We start from the raw sequence: 18,472 nt of genomic DNA, 5'->3' as shown, positions 1-18,472 counted from the left end.
AGGGTGGAGCCTGTGGTGGAGAGGGTGGAGCCTGTTGTGGAGAGGGTGGTGTCTGTGGTGGAGAAGGTGGAGCCTGTGGTGGAGAGGGTGGAGCCTGTGGTGGAGAGGGTGGTGTCTGTGGTGGAGAGGGTGGAGCCTGTGGTGGAGAGGGTGGTTTCTGTGGTGGAGAGGGTGGAGCCTGTGGTGGAGAGGGTGGGGCCTGTGGTGGAGAGGGTGGAGCCTGTGGTGGAGAGGGTGGGGCCTGTGGTGGAGAGGGTGGTGTCTGTGGTGGAGAGGGCGGAGCCTGTGGTGGAGAGGGTGGAGTCTGTGGTGGAGAGGGCGGAGCCTGTGGTGGAGAGGGTGGAGCCTGAGGTGGAGAGAGTGGTGAATGTGGTGGAGAGGGTGGTGTCTGTGGTGGAGAGGGTGGAGCCTGTGGTGGAGAGGGTGGTGTCTGTGGTGGAGAGGGTGGGGCCTGTGGTGGAGAGGGTGGAGCCTGTGGTGGAGAGGGTGGAGCGTGTGGTGGAGAGGGTGGTGTCTGTGGTGGAGAGGGTGGAGCCTGTTGTGGAGAGGGTGGTGTCTGTGGTGGAGAGGGTGGAGCCTGTGGTGGAGAGGGTGGTGTCTGTGGTGGAGAGGGTGGTGTCTGTGGTGGAGAGGGTGGAGCCTGTGGTGGAGAGGGTGGAGCCTGTTGTGGAGAGGGTGGTGTCTGTGGTGGAGAAGGTGGAGCCTGTGGTGGAGAGGGTGGTGTCTGTGGTGGAGAGGGTGGAGCCTGTGGTGGAGAGGGTGGTGTCTGTGGTGGAGAGGGTGGAGCCTGTGGTGGAGAGGGTGGAGAGAATGATGCACTGGAGCACTCTGCTCCCAGGTTTGGAAGAGAGAAAAGAAGTGAATCAAGATTCCCAGTAATTTCATTGGTGTTGTGACCTTAGCATGCCATCCATATCACAGTAATGAAGCAAACAGATGTAAAATTGACTTAGGTGTGAAAAAAGCAAAAGTTGCAGTATGTGAATATTGACTGTGTAAATGATTATAGTCTGGTGAGACTGTTACATCGATGGTGCTTTGGAGTTTCTGTGAGCTGATTTGTTTTCAGGCAGGAAATGTAAAACCCATTAAAATGTCTCTTAAGAAAGGAACTAAATGCTTTTATGTGCACTCTGAAAATTCTCCATGCCTGATATTGTCATTTAAATGTCTCTGAGGACTGGACATGTCAAATCGTTAATCTGACTCAAGCCTTTAACCTTTTATTTTCCAAACCACCAGTCGGTCTAGAATCTCACACCTCTTTGCTGAATTTGTATACCCTTCATATTATTTTATATGCTGTTACTGGTTAATACACATAATTATGTACTAATATTATGCTGAATAATGTTGTATAATATGCCATTATATTATGCAAAGTAATTCTGAAGTTGAAGAGGTTACGAGACATATGGCATGTTTGTGAGAGGTAAAGACTGGACACTGGGGCTGTCTGCTCCAAAAACCCCATGGCTGAATTCAGCCTTACATTGTTCATGTGTGACCAGCTGGGCTTAATTCAGCAATGACATTTTTGTTGGATATTCTCATTTGAATACTCACACACACACACACACACACACACACACACACACACACACACACACACACACATGCAAAAAGTTACATTATTATCAGAAAAAGTGCAACACCATCAGTGTGTAACTCCCAGGCACAGATACACCCAGGCACAAATTCCATTCCACTCATTTCCACACACAAACACACACACACACACACACACACACACACACACACACACACACACACACACACACACACACACACACACACACACACACACACACACAGTGAATTGACCTGGGCCTTCTCTGCATGGCTTTGCTGAGGCTTTTGGCAAGACTGCAGGCCTGCTGAGCAGTGTGGCAGACTGCCTTGAATTCGATCAAACACACATTAGAAAATTCCAGGTCCTATGTCCCAAACCCACGCAGCCGTCTGAGCTGGACCGGTCCCTCCACACCTGTGAACATAAGATTTTGAACATAACATAACATACATACATCCACTAACTACATATACACGAGTGTCAAGTGTTTCAAATTAAATGTAATGGCTTTATTTAACAACACATGTTAAGGTGTTTAAATATCAAGTATTATTTTTAGATGAGATGTATAAATGAAGTAATGTAAGCAAAGAAATATTAAATGTTCACACTGTTTCATTAATGGAAACTTGATGGCTTAAAAATATACTCTACACTATTCATCGGAGTAATAATGAGTTCTACTCTATATATAGGCTCCCCCATCATTTTGTGAAGTATGAGTTCACTTTGGAAAGGGAGAACTTCCTCAGGGCAGTGAAGCCATGGCCATCTGGCACTTGCTATACAACAGCAAGCTGGGAGGGTGTGAGAAGGTTGGCTGGCTCCTCCCTGCTCCTCGTGCACTGCTACAGTCAGGAGTACAGACCCATCCCAATGCCCAGTCACACGGCCTGGCTGCCGCCTCACTCGTGGATCAGCCAGAGAGAGACTGGGCACCATGCATCAAGGGCACAATCAGTACAGTGTAGCCCCATATGGCAGAGTGTTGGGAGCTGAATTTAGGTGCAAGCAAGAGGGTTCGCAGCACACCACGCACGATGAGCCGTAATCAGGCGGCTGTTTAATTGAAGGCACATGCTCGAGCAGTCAGATGGCTCACTGCATACACACAACGGGCTCCGTTCACACGCCTGTTCTCACCAGAGCAGGAGGCAATAGAAAGGCAGACTGTAAATCAAAGTCCTGCGGTAAAAACCCGCAGGGCTAAGAATGCCCTAACCTCAGCCATATGATGGCTGTGTCAGTTGCAGAGACACAGAAGAAAGAAGAGAAAAAATTCAGAGAGAAAGATTGAGAGACAAAGTCAGGGATGGAAAGAGAATAGGATGGGGGGGGGGGGGGGATTTCAGTCAAGTCGAATCATTATATTTCTAGACTCAGTGGCGAATGGATTCACATAGTCTGTGGTTGGCAGTGTGCCTCTCTACCTCAGTCCCCTCAAGCTCTTCTGAGAGGGAGCCAATGCATTCCATTATTCACACTGAGGCCAGTTCCGCTGTGCAAGAAAATAAGAGACTTGGCAGCTGGACAGCTGTGCTGTTCCCCAAGTTCTGAGGGAAAAGTCTGCTACCTGTCTCTCTCTCACTCACTCTGGATGTGTGTCTGTTACCTGTCTCTCTCTCTCTCTCACTCACTCTGGATGTGTGTCTGTTACCTGTCTCTCTCTCTCTCTCACTCACTCTGGATGTGTGTCTGCTACCTGTCTCTCTCTCACTCACTCTGGATGTGTGTCTGTTACCTGTCTCTCTCTCTCTCTCACTCACTCTGGATGTGTGTCTGTTACCTGTCTCTCTCTCTCACTCACTCTGGATGTGTGTCTGCTACCTGTCTCTCTCTCTCACTCACTCTGGATGTGTGTCTGCTTCCTGTCTCTCTCTTTCACTCACTCTGGATGTGTATCTGCTACCTGTCTCTCTCTCTCACTCACTCTGGATGTGTGTCTGCTTCCTGTCTCTCTCTCTCACTCACTCTGGATGTGTATCTGCTACCTGTCTCTCTCTCTCTCACTCTGGATGTGTGTTTTCCTGTTTGCTTGTGTGAGTGGGTGTGTTGGTGTGTGCACTCGTGTTATTTACATGATTGGACAAAAGAGTACGGAAAGACACATTCAAATGAGTTTTGTTTATTATTTTCAAAATTAAGATATGCATTGAAATTAATTAATTCCTGCATTGGAACAACCTGTAAAATGTTTTAACTCCCCAAAATGTCACTAACATCTCATCACACTTGGGAAACTGTTATAATTAGCACTTTTTCTGCCAGAAAATTACTTTGATTTTCCTGAAAGGACAGTCTTGGCAGCATTCATCACTGATCAAGATGTTCTGCACATGAAGGCCAGCCATGGGTAAGCTCTCTCCTGCCTGCTTTGATGTTAATTAAAACCAGACATCAATATTCAGTTCACTGGCGATCCAGTGCTGTTGTCAAGACAACTCTAAAGCATATTCAGCAAGCATTTCCTTTCAATATCACATACGTGAAGCCTTTAGAATCAAGTCTCAAGAAAAATTACTCTCTGTATTTCATAAAAGTATGCTTTTACCAGTTTAAATTAGCCATTGCATATTGTAGACTTGCAATATGGTCTAGAACAAAATCACTTCAATGACATTGAACGCAGCTCACAAAGTACCAGCTTTGAACTCCTATCAGTGAGGAACTATTGCAGACAGGATGAGCCCTTAATTCTGCTGAATCTTGTTCATTTTATGACGGGATTGGTCAACCACATGTTCTTGCACAGGCAGTAATGACAGCTGAAAGGAATCACTTCCTCTAGATTTCCGTTTTTTGCCAAAAACTTACAATTTCTGTCCAAAGCAGCAGATGCTCACGTGTAATTTTCAACAGACGAGATCTAAATCTGCATGGTGAAGTGGAAAACAAGCAAGCACATTACCCTGCACAACCATCGCATTCTCATACGTGCCTGGGGTGATTAGCAAATGTGTCAGGGACCCCAGTGTGGGCCACTCCAGTGTGTTAGGGACCCCAGTGCGGGCCACTCCAGTGTGTTAGCGACCCCAGTGTGGGCCACTCCAGTGTGTTAGGGACCCCAGTGTGGGCTACTCCAGTGTGTTAGGGACCCCAGTGTGGGCCACTCCAGTGTGTTAGCGACCCCAGTGTGGGCCACTCCAGTGTGTTAGCGACCCCAGTGTGGGCCACTCCAGTGTGTTAGCGACCCCAGTGTGGGCCACTCCAGTGTGTTAGGGACCCCAGTGTGGGCCACTCCAGTGTGGGCCACTCCAGTGTGTTAGGGACCCCAGTGTAGGCCACTCCAGTGTGTTAGCGACCCCAGTGTGGTCCACTCCAGTGTGTTAGGGACCCCAGTGTGGGCCACTCTAGTGTCTACTGCACCTAGCTTGCTAACATGCCAGACTTAGCACATCAGAGTGGTGCCCCGCATTGGTTGCAAAGCATTATTTTCTACAGACTGGAGTTTCATCTACATTCAGCATGATCTACAAGTTTCATAACAACATGTTTGTGGTGTTTCAACAAGAATGGATGATATCCAGGCTCACTGAGTTCTGTGTAGTTTGTGTGGTATGCAGAAGCCACAGAGAGAATACACCACAGTGGGAAAAAAAGAAGCATTTATTTGATCTGAATCCAGGAAGAGTTTATAGTGTTATTTTAAAATCTGTGGCAGGATGGCTCACATTTCTATTATACCTTCAGAAACTGGCACAAGTTATGTGCCAATCTGATGTTACCTGTCAGATGTTGTGTACGTTAATATCACATTGATGTAATTGAATTAACAATAGAAATGATAAATCATAAGTGTCTAAACTCAGGGCACAGAGGATAAAGAGTTTTTAGCCTCTGAAGCCAGACTCCAGATCTGTGTAAATCAATGTTTTCTATTGGTTTAGCCATGAGTTTGAGACAATTTTGTTATTACAAGGAGGTACCAGCAATGAAACTTCAACTGTAAAAAGGTCACATTTTAGAATCCAATCAAAATTCGAATGTTTCAGTTGCTGGACATGTCAAAAGGGCAAACATATTTACATCAATCAGCCAATGAAATTTCACGCTAATACAGTGAATTATTGCTTCTTTTTGCAACTATTTTTGTATTTGCACTGAATCATTATTGTTGCGCCAAAGTAGCTGCTATCATGATGGGCTACAGGAACACTCGCACTGCTGTGTGACTGGATAACAGCCAGACCTTAGAGGGAAAATGCTTCAGGAAGTGTAAAAGGCTGTTCAGCCCTCTAGATGATAATAGTGAGGGTCAACCACTTTAAAATACTTTCATCTGTCATGTCTCCCAGTAAAAGTATTTTAAGATAAGTGCAGACCTCTGAAGTTACTGACATTTTAAAGGGCACTACACAGCAGGAAACCGGGAGGAAAATGTGTGCATACTAAAGTGTGTGGGCTTTCATTACTCAGGAATATATTTTCAGATCAGATAGTATGAAACGCATTTGTACAGATTGATTCCTTAATTCTGTTAGTGGTGATGGCAGTGGTGTCTGTGTGTCTATGTGTTTACACATTTCCAAGACAAAAGATGTCCTGATTATGTAGGTAAATCAGCACAAATCAGTGGCAGCCTAAGTTGTTATGATCAACACAACAGCCCTAACATGAGTTGTTTTGGCAAAGCTACAAGGGGCAAGGATCATTCATAAAATGTTTACATACTGTATAAACAATTGCATGTGTGTGTGAGTGAGTGTATGCGTGTGCAGCACCCTACATGAATCCCCAGATAAACTGGTCACATTCACCACTGTATTTCCAGGTTGGAGTATTGCTACGTGTTGGATATGCAATTTCAGTGTCTCATGGGTATTTGCACTGCCACTAATAGCATCGTAAACTGAGATTTATGACTCCCTGCACCCCGACAGCACATTCCCTGGACTCACGAACTGTAATTTACCCTGGAACAAGCAAGTTGGTAAACCTGCTAGTGTCACTGGCTTAATTGTCTTTCTTGGAGGAGATGGGGGCTATTACTAGTGATGGATAGTGAAGTGCTTTCAAGGGCACCTAACCAGTGAACAAGGTAAGGGTTCAGCTCTTGCCCAGAGCAAAGCAGATGTTTACCATTCCTTCCTGTCTACCCCCTCACCCCTTACCATAAGATGATTTATTTTGCACACGAAAACATTGTCATAGAACTACCAAGAAAGTGGAATTTATATGAATTCAGACATCTGGTGAGATCCAGAAGTAGAAAAACAATTGGTGCAAGGAGTAGTAGTTCAACGTGGACAGAGGACAGAGTCAAGGCTGTGAGAAGGAGTAGTAGTTCAACGTGGACAGAGGACAGAGTCAAGGCTGTGAGAAGGAGTAGTAGTTCAACGTGGACAGAGGACAGAGTCAAGGCTGTGACAAGGAGTAGTAGTTCAACTTGGACAGAGGACAGAGTCAAGGCTGTGAGAAGGAGTAGTAGTTCAACTTGGACAGAGGACAGAGTCAAGGCTGTGAGAAGGAGTAGTAGTTCAACGTGGACAGAGGACAGAGTCAAGGCTGTGAGAAGGAGTAGTAGTTCAACTTGGACAGAGGACAGAGTCAAGGCTGTGACAAGGAGTAGTAGTTCAACTTGGACAGAGGACAGAGTCAAGGCTGTGAGAAGGAGTAGTAGTTCAACGTGGACAGAGGACAGAGTCAAGGCTGTGAGAAGGAGTAGTAGTTCAACGTGGACAGAGGACAGAGTCAAGGCTGTGAGAAGCGACAAAAAAGCTATATCATGCACCTAACATGTTTCACACAGTCTGCCCATTTCTTCATTACAAGAGACTATAATCTCAGCCTGTTGCAGTGAATGGCAGACCCCACAACTGGAGGTCAGCTGGCTTTCATAAGAACCTCAGGACTGGCAAAAAGGAGAGCGTGATTAAAATCTGTTAATGCCGTAATAGGTAATGGGTTTTCATGCAGTGTGGGAAAAGGCTTTTCATTCATTCAGCTACTGCCAATAGCAGAAGTCTATTAACTCTGAAGGCTTTGGGATGGCTCGCTTTCTCCCCATTTGCACTCCAGCATTTGCAGTTGCTTCTGTTCTTAATGCCACTGAGCAGTCCTAAGGGATCTCAAGGTCTTTTCGGTGTTTGGCGTAGCTGTCAGACTGAGCCTAAATGGATTCTCATCTGTGTCCAAGGTTTCACTCGTCTCTGTCCTTCTCTGTCCAATCGAGAAATGTTAAATTGATTTTCCACACAAGCTTTCATTCTATGTGCTACAAAATTTAATAGAGCTGAATGCTTTCGGTAAATATGTACTGGACTTCTTAGCAACTGATTATCTTACCTGCTTATTTCTGGACATATTTAACCAAAACTGCATAGAAGTTCCATTGCAATGAATACAAATATATTTTATATTATACTTGGAGATCTGGAGCAAAAGGTTCAAGTCAATAAAAGTTCTGAAGTTTATTCTTGATGATCATAAAACTATTACCACAAGTAATGAAAAGTGTAACCACTGAACAGCTCCAAGGATGTTTTTAGGACTCTCTGTGAAAGCAGCATTGCTTCTGGTTACCATCTTTATGTGCATAGATGTTTCTCTCCTGCTCCCCGTCTCTGAGCACGTAGTAGATCCAGCATTCAGATCACACTTTCTCCATTTGTTTCTTTCTCTCTTTTAATATTATCTTCATTTATTTTCTCAAATTCTTCTTTGAATGTCAGGTGAGTGGTGTGACGTAGTGATGTCTCAGTCTCTCTGCACTCTCGCTTACTTTACATGAATTCGTCCTTTGATAATGCAAATTCACACATGATCTGGTTGCTACAAGCACACTTCATTTCTGCAGTTACTATTGCATTGTTAACACTATTACATTCATCAAACTTTGAGCCCTATTTTGCTAAGTGGATATGATGGTATGTTGAGGTTTTGCCCTTATGGCTCACATTTCCAAGGCATTTCTCACATAACAGAGCTAATGATTTTTCTGGTTCATTTTTTCCAAGGTCTGGTCTGTTCTTAACATTATTCTATCCTTCCCACAGTTTCTAGGCATTTATAAGTCAATCAAAAGAGGCCATTCTGACCAGTACTAAGAACAAAATGATTTCATTAATTAATCTACAAAACTAAGCGCTGTGTGTTTAAACAAGGTCTGAAATTAATAGCATCATGGTCTCCCATAAGAGCTCCGGAAGAGGCCTTTAACATGTGCACTTACACTGATTTCTAAAGTTGCCTACAAACTCCACAATAAGCACAATAATCTCAAGCCATGTGCACCATCATCAGCCTGCAAAACTCTGTACAGGTCTCATCACCATGATCTACCTGCCATCACCTTCAGCTCATTACAACTACTGGTGCCATTTTATCTTGGATGCTGCTCTGACTTTGTTTGTGCAGGGACCCACAGTGCACAATGTATGCACAGTGTTTCCCATTACATCTTAATGAATTACCTCAATGCTTTATGAGAACTTGTGACGTGAACAACACAGTTTCTTCCAAATTGCACAGTAGTTCTACTGCACAGTAAACAAACAAACAAATAAATAAGGGCGCAGGTTGTTGTATGTTCATGCTGGTCTAAGCAGCTATCCATCTAGGCACTATGAATATTGGACACCCTGCACACAGGACGTGGGGGGAGAAGAGCTGGAGCGGACACTGCCCCACTCATGGCAAAAGTGTTTAACTTTAGATTGAAGGCAGGATGGTTTTTCAATTCCCACAGCATGATGTGCCACATTCTGGATCAATCAGCACTGATTTTTCTTAAAACTCTCATTAACGAATTAATTGGAGCTGCAGGACTTTTCAGACAAAATGAGACGAGTGCTGTCCTGCCCAATTGATCCACTCCCAGCAGCAGCACTGAGGATTGGATTTTGCTCAGATTGCAGGTGTGTTAAAAGATTAACAGCATGAAAAATGGTGGTTAAATGAGAATTGTCTCCTTTTGCCTGTAATTCAAGGGTAGATTGGTTCCTACTATGGTATGTTTACCATAGTGTTACCATAGTGTTACCATAGTGTTGCAGACACTGTTTGATGTCGATGAAGGTTTTCAGTCATTTGAGTCATGAATTGTTCAGTAGTGGTAAATCAGTGTACCTAGACTTCCAGGTTGATTTTGAAGACATTTATTTCAGCCTTGTGAGACACTTCATCACTTCATCTGTTCATCAGTTCATCTGTTCATATACTTCAGTACTTCAGCATTTCATCCTACAACTTGTCTTTGATAATCTAAACAATCTTTGGGTCACATCCATTCACTGAGAAACTCTGTAATATAATAAGAATTGCCCAAGACTTCTACTCTCTTGTACTCATCCATGTTCAATGGACCCCTGGGCAGGTATTTGAGCCTATCCATTATAATTAGTGCTTCACCATAGTTGGCCAGGTCCTGACTGAGACAACAGTGAGTTGGCCAAGTCTGAGCTCCTCCTACCTGTGACAGGGGTTGATGAATGACAGAACTAATGTCCTAACACACTACAACGTATTTTCATTGTTCACTATTAACTAGTTTCCAATTTTGAATATTACTTTGTTCATAGAAATATATGCTTCCTTGCCATATCTTTGACTGTATTAAAAGTTTGAAATCTATTTAGACTTATTCTCAGGCTTTGTGCCTGCAGTAACCAAATGTTGTTCATCTGGCACAATCTAGATGTGTGCATCTGCAAAACAGAGTTCTCTTACACACACACACACACACACACACACACACGCACGCACACACACACACACCCACACACACTATGTTACCTGCCTTCTGGCAGTCCAGCTAATTGACTAATTGAGGCAAATGCAAAGAAAGCTGACAGACCCACTCCCAAATAGAAAGTGATATCAGCACTGTAGATAAATTGCAAGCTTAAGACAGTTTAACAGGACAGTGATTGTCAGTGTGTTGTTTATATTCCTCCATGCCGTACTAAATTCCAACCACAGACGAGTATTGATGTCCTTCACGTAACTAAAAGGAAGACACAGGATTCTCAGACAATCAGAATTCTCACCATTGACTGTCCTAAATTTTAACCTTAAGATTCTGTTCAACTTATCTTTTTCACAAGACAATTATGGCTGCAATAGACATTTGCTAACAAGCAACATTTAAAATGTATCATTTGTAATTAGGCTATGCAAGGATACCTCATTCGAGAACCTTTTTTGCCTCTATCAGGGCAGCAGCTGTCCCAATCCAATCCAGGTTTATGTACTCGTCATTTTTATGTACTCATGTGTTTTTAATTGCTTTCCATACCTAATACATCTTCACCAAAAACCCAGGAGCAGAGAAGAAGAACGTGTGTAAATCACCAAAGAAGAACACCTGTGTGGGTCACTAAAGAAGAAGAACACATGTGTGGGTCAATAAAGAAGAACACGTGTGTGGGTCACTAAAGAAGAACACGTGTGTGGGTCAATAAAGAAGAACACGTGTGTGGGTCACTAAAGAAGAACACGTGTGTGGGTCAATAAAGACGAACACGTGTGTGGGTCACTAAAGAAGAACACGTGTGTGTGGGTCACTAAAGAAGAACACGTGTGTGGGTCACTAAAGAAGAACACGTGTGTGGGTCAATAAAGAAGAACACGTGTGTGGGTCAATAAAGAAGAACACGTGTGTGGGTCACTAAAGAAGAACACGTGTGGGTCAATAAAGAAGAACACGTGTGTGGGTCAATAAAGAAGAACACGTGTGTGGGTCACTAAAGAAGAACACGTGTGGGTCAATAAAGAAGAACACGTGTGTGGGTCACTAAAGAAGAACACGTGTGTGGGTCAATAAAGAAGAACGCGTGTGTGGGTCAATAAAGAAGAACACGTGTGTGGGTCACTAAAGAAGAACACGTGTGTGGGTCAATAAAGAAGAACACGTGTGTGGGTCACTAAAGAAGAACACGTGTGTGGGTCAATAAAGAAGAACACGTGTGTGGGTCAATAAAGAAGAACACGTGTGTTGGTCAATAAAGAAGAACGCGTGTGTGGGTCACTAAAGAAGAACACGTGTGTGGGTCAATAAAGAAGAACACGTGTGTGGGTCACTAAAGAAGAACACGTGTGTGGGTCAATAAAGAAGAACACGTGTGTGGGTCACTAAAGAAGAACACGTGTGTGGGTCAATAAAGAAGAACACGTGTGTGGGTCACTAAAGAAGAACACGTGTGTGGGTCAATAAAGAAGAACACGTGTGTGGGTCACTAAAGAAGAACACGTGTGTGGGTCAATAAAGAAGAACACGTGTGTGGGTCACTAAAGAAGAACACGTGTGTGGGTCACTAAAGAAGAACACGTGTGTGGGTCACTAAAGAAGAACACGTGTGTGGGTCACTAAACAAGAACACGTGTGTTGGTCACTAAAGAACACATGTGTGGGTCACTAAAGAAGAACATGTTTTTAGGTCTACTGCTGATGCTCTTCTGAAATGCTTATTAGCCACTGAAAACAATTTAAAACATTGTTCAAAGTTGTTGTCACACAGTGTCAGACAAGATCTATCATCAATGTTCTGTTCTGTTAAAAATAAGAGCAGAATGTGATTGGAGCAAGATTTAAAACTGCATCAAAATCAAATAGAAAGCCAACTGAAGTGACATTTTGTTGAATGTCACCTCAACACATTGATGGATAACACAATCTGTTATTGTTAATCTTCAAAACACTGTGAGACTTTTGCTTGATCACAAGTGTTTATTTGCACATCCATCATCTTGTCTTTGTAATAGAATGTTTTATATCATACATTTTTTAACTCTTTGGATAAAATAAATGTATTTCATGTTAATCAGTTTAAAGTGTAGTATGACATGATTAGTGTTAGGATGAAAAATGACCTATGTCAGTTCAGAGATGTGATTATAGATGCAGCGGAAACACAAGCACGGATCTAGAGAGGTGCATGACTAATTAAACAGCTCAGCTCATAAAAGTGACTAGAATTCTTAGAGGAGTTCGTTTCAATCAATTAGATCCAACACATAGGTGATGACAGCTATGGGTTTCTTATGAGCTTCGTTCTGATTGTGAAGTATTAATAGAGAATATACTGGAATACACCAAACTCGTCTATTCTTCTCCAAAACAAAATCACTCAAAATCTCCCCACCAAAATAACAAAGATTTGGACCTTTTTTCCATATTAATTAACCTGATTTCATAGGATATTTCTGGCAGGCATATAGTCAGTGTTACTCTGATGTGTCAATCTCAAACTCCAGAGTTTATTCCGCCTGATTGGAAACATACAATATCTTCTTTATTTAAAGATTTTACAGTTCAATACAGACTTTTTCGGAACTTCCAAAAGACAGACCTGGAGCAACAACACCCCCCCCCCCATCCACACCAACACTGGTATAACCATTCTGGGTGTGAAAGTAACTCTAGCCTAAGTGTGATTTCCATGGACAATACAAATTTAATTCATTTAATTCATAAAGCTACCACAAGTCTATTTCTCATGACAGATGTTAGTCAGGAAGGGTGGGTGGTTGTGTGAGAGACATGGCAAGGATGTGTGATGGTGCCATGACTCTGGGAAAGAGACCAACGTCACAGCCAGACATGTTCTCTGATGTCCCTGAAACATCGGGTCTGTGATGGCTTGATCTGAAGGCCCAGACAATCTCCTTCTCTCTGTCCTTCTTTATGCTATTGTCATTTGGCCAATATAGTGGCTATAAGAGAGAAACACTCCACCCCTTTTGTGTGTCCCCACTAGGGCTCTTATATGAAGCACTTCTTCTTGTTCTTATGGGAGGAGATTATGTTTTTACACCTTACCATTTTACTATTTGATACACACTTTAATAAAGAGTGAATTATTTCCCTGTGGTATAACACTGTGCAGATAGGTTTGCTGCTTAGCAATTTATTAATCTCTGGTTTTATAGTATGTTGTTTCATGACACGACATAAGCTTTTGTTACATTATAATCATTTTACACATTTTTCATTATCAGACTCCACACTTCACACAGCCAGTAAGATAAACATTTCATTATAAACAATGTTTTTTACTTTAATCAGTGCAACTCTGTAGGATAATATCTTATCATATTCATTCTGGCCATAATTATGGGAGTGAAGGGTTTCTGTATAAGTGGCCTTAACATTCATGATTGCAGCACTTGTGGATAAATACAAGTGATATTCCAAAAAGCTGTTTTTAACTGAATGTCATGCCTGGTTTCATCCCCACCTGTCCCCCACCCCATCTCTGTACTTATGTTCTCCATGTGCTGTTTTTGTTTTGGTTTTCATTTTCATGCCTTCCTGTTTAGTCCTCTACCCATTGTTATCACATATTTCTAGTTAGTTCTTGGTTTTCTTGCCTCCTTGCGTTTGCATTGGCTTCCTAACCTGCTGTGATGTTATCATCATCCTTCATGGTTTCTAGCTCGTTGTTGTGTGACGCCTACATTTGACTTGTCTTTGACTCTGTCGTGTTCCGTCTCTTTTTGTGTTTTGTTCATCATCTCAACCTATGTTACATTTTGTCTCTCTGACCTTAGACAGTTTTAATGTGTAGGACTATGGATTTGCACTTAATATATTTTGCTCTTCTCAGTGAATCCGTTGGCCTCCTAATAGTTCTCCATTACACTGAAACTGAATAGGTTGCATTACCAAAAGGACAACAATAACCAGTTCACTATGACCAATACCTTACTTTACAATATCGCATCAACAGTTTTCTTTATATCTCCTCATGTCTTCAGCAGACATCAGTAAAGAAATGACATGGGAAGCATTCATAATTTAATACATTTGACTATGTGAGCAATAACCTTCATATAATCTATAAGGCTCTTTTGGGCACCTTTTTCCAACAGGAGAGTGGGTACTGTAGAAAATACATGGAGAATTGTTGTATTTTTCAGCAAAACACAGACTGTGAGTGTAGTATACGACCAACCCCTGGGGCAACAGGTGTCTCCTAAGCAGCAGTTCATTCCATGGGGAAGCGATTGTTCTTCCATTTGAGACAGACATTTTTCCCATACTGCTTCTCATTTCCAGCTAGTTAATACGGCCATGCACGGTCCCTGTGTGAGAGAGGGGACTGGCACATATCTACCCAACAACCACTGCTTCCAGACATCCAGCCCAGTGTGTGAGTTGGCAAAGTTTCTGCTGGGTGTGACCACATGAGTTCTATTGCAGAGGTGCTGCTGCTTATAAACTTTTAAGCAGGTCTTCATGATTACAGAAGGACAATGTTTCAAAAGCCCTGAGTCTTAAAGTCTTCCAACTCCTTCCAGAAACCTTTTTCAGTCAAAAAGAGGAAGATATCACTTACTTTCTAGAAATCTGACTTGCTTTTCAGCGGTGTTTCCATAATTGCATTACTCATATTCATCTATGTGTCTCTACCTCTATTAACGTTGTCTTTAGATGACCTATAGTTCCGTTTGCCAAGGTATGCAATATGCACATTTTACATCTGTATTATTATTAAGGTGCATTCCTGCCATTTTCTTTCATGAGACACAATACAGTGCATAGCGTTTCAAAACCCACTCATGCCTCATTCTGTGTAAAACCTTGAAAAGAGACTCACATTGCTCACATTGTGATACATGGGGTGAGATGTTTTCCATTGTTAATTCACATACCCACAAGTGAACATACATTTATAACACAGTGCCAGTGGTGATATGCTTTAGCCAGCACAACCTGAAAATGTCCATAGTGAACAGCTTTTTCCAACCTTTCTGAAAACATAAAGAATAAAGGATGTGGCTTCTGATGGAAAAATAAACATTTTCTTGATTTTTACAGGCCTGCTATCTGCTGTGTAATAGGTGGACCTGTAGTGTCATGGTCCACTTAGTTCTTTGCAACATTTGGTTTTAACCAGAGCTAAAAATAAATGTAACATAATAAAGTGCCCCCTAGATATACTATTTCAACAGTAAGGAAGTGTCACGGTCATGGCTCCGGACCCCTCCTTGTGGGCGTGTCGCTACGTTGTCTGCGTGCCGTTATGTTCATATTTGTAGTTCCGTGGGTGTGGGTCGTCTGTGAGCGTGTTCGTAGTCTCACCTGTGCCTTGTCTCGTTATCACGAGGGTGTGTGTTAATCACTTATTTAATGTGTGTTCGCACAATGTCTCGTGCTCATCTATGTCTAAAGCTCGTGCCTTGTGAGTGTTCTGTGTGATGTGCTTGTGCAAACCGCACCGCACTTTGTTATTCGTTCTACACAATAAACGTTAAATGCTGAAGTACCCGCGCTTCGTGCCTGCCTCCTCCCGCTGTAACAGGAAGTATTTACTCATATAACTAAAATTACACTTGAGGACAATTAAATAAATACTGCTATATAAAAGTAAGATATTATTATTATTATTATTATTATTTCTATTATACCTTTTTTTCTGAGGTACTTCGTATAAAAATGTTACAATGTTATCTGGCTTAGAAATATTCCTGTTGGCTAACTAGCATCAACAACATCCTAAGTAGAAAAATTACACTACAATATGTAACAAGGCGCGTTGTAGTTGAAAAACACTAATGTTACGTTTTATTTGTGAAAAGCACAGTCAGCGCACATAGAACATAAACACACATAGGTGTACGACTCTGCCAAAGTTGAGCACAAGACGTTACACACACACACACTTTATACACTTAACCTAACAAGCACCACATGAAACACGTTAGAATAATGACACGAGTGAACACACACACACACACACACACACACACACACACACACACACACACACACACCCACATGTACATACACGGACATGGACTACGTAAACACACCCCCAAGGGGAGGGGTCCAGGGCTGTAACGTGACAGAGCCCCCCACCATGGGCACTACCCGTCCCGGGAGGGGTCACGTCCGGGAGGGGTCAGCCCCTGGTGGAGAATCCGCCATGGACAGCCTAGTACACCCTCCCTGAGAAAACGAGAAAAGTTAGACAAACACCAAGGTACATTTACAAAAACTCAGACAGGCCCATTTATTAACATCGACAAAAAAGGGAAAAGGAGATTAGGGAGAAACACAGGTACTGGCCCGCAGGTGCTGATGCGGGCGGTCCTCCTCCTGCCCTTGGGGCGAACCCTCCATGGCGTGCGGCGTTACTCGTGCTCTCGGTAAGCACACGAGCAGTCTCTCTGGGTGCCGACGGGTGGCGCGCCTCAGGGTATGCCTGCCGCCTCTCACTCTCCTCTCTCTGAGGTGCTACTGGGAGAGCCTAAGCACCCCTTGGCGGTGGTTCTGCGGATCTGGTCCCACTTCCAGGTACCTCTACCTCCATTTCCTCATCTGGGGGTTCCAGACTCCACCTCCCCGCTACCTGCGGGGTGTGGCAACACGAGCAGTCCATGCTGCTCCTTTCTGAGGGGCCATGGGCAACTTCCCCATACTGGTACCCCTTCCTCGACCTCACAGTCACGTCCGAGCACTAAGACGGGGGAGGGCTGATTTCCTCCTCACCCTTGTAGTACTCGCTAGGGAGCGAACACATGGACTGAGGGGGGCAATGTGTACTGTCACTGCTAATTTAACTAGTTAGATACTGTTGTACTGTGCTAGCTACGACACAGATGTCCTACAGCATGCAGGGGTCAACTGAGTCAGACAATTGATGAGCAAAAATACATCTTGGCAGCTTCAGTAGGCATTCTCTATATTGCTTCTTTAATATGTTGAATCTATTACAATTTGCATATTTACTTTATTTATTTTTGTTAGACTATACCAAACTTCATATGGTATTCCTAAATTCACTGATATTCCTAATTCTGGCTGTTTTATGTCCTAAATGCTCTATGGTCTAGAATCATAATGTGTATGCATGATCAGTCCAGCTAGTCCTCTTTTCTTCAATAATAGCAATTCCTCAGCTGTTAGCTCTTTTTTGAGGCTGATTTGCTATGGTGAGTTCACAGACATGACGCAAGCCTTGAAGGTTTTTTTTTCTTTTGTGCAGCCTTACTTTCTTGACCTGTAACTCGGATTGGGTCTAGAAAAAGACAAAAGAAAAAAGAGGAAAATAAAGCTTCTTCTCAAATAAAAGATTTAATCAGCTTTTCATCTTTCATCTTCTAATGGAGATTAGTATTAGGCTACTCTTAATATGGAGATCTGAAAGATCAGAGAGAAGAACCAATAAACAAAACAATGGGGATTAAATTAAAGTCACAAAATCTCCATGTTATGGTAAATATATCTTTTATCCACGACTGTGATCATTTGAAGGTAGTTAATTAATTCCATCCAGATATTTAGCTACATCCCCTTAAACCACATGAAAACTGCATTGAGAGCTGAATGCAAAAAGCACCTTTCTATTTAACTGTTTCTGTGGGATAATAATGCAGTGCTGCCCACATATGAAAAACAGACAATTTTCAAAATACAAATGTCTAGATGTATTAAACCAAAAACACATCAAAACAAGAGAAGCTGTAGAGCTGCAGTCATGCAGATTATGCTGAATATTTAATGGAGACAGGAGGTATAGAAAAAGGGGCATGTTTGTGCATCTTAAGAAATATTTAAAACATGTGCCATCCATATGGCTATCATATTAAATAACTTGGTTAATGAAGATTGAGTTTGCTTTCACTTCCATTGGCACGTTTACCAACTCTGTCCCCAGTGCATTTGTACAGTCCGAGAAGCCCTCCAGTCAACCTTTACCCTCACTGGTTATGTTTCTGTTCCAATAGGAGTGTAATGGACCTTGGGGTCAGTAGCTCTGATATGATTGCACTGAAAGTGATTCAGGCAGGATGCCATACTGAGAAATCACTAATCTGACAGGAATTAACTCTATAAGACACTTCATCATGAACATGAACGAGAGCCTCTCACTACCCTTCATGAGACCTGCTCACTCAGAGGCTCACATGCTAGTGGTCACACTAGTGGTACCAGAAAGCAGATAATAGAAAATA

The sequence above is a fragment of the Brachyhypopomus gauderio genome, chromosome 9 (assembly GCF_052324685.1).
Source record: "Brachyhypopomus gauderio isolate BG-103 chromosome 9, BGAUD_0.2, whole genome shotgun sequence".
NCBI lineage: Eukaryota > Metazoa > Chordata > Actinopteri > Gymnotiformes > Hypopomidae > Brachyhypopomus > Brachyhypopomus gauderio.
The sequence above is the reverse complement of the archived record's forward strand: the minus strand, read 5'-3'. Positions refer to the sequence as shown.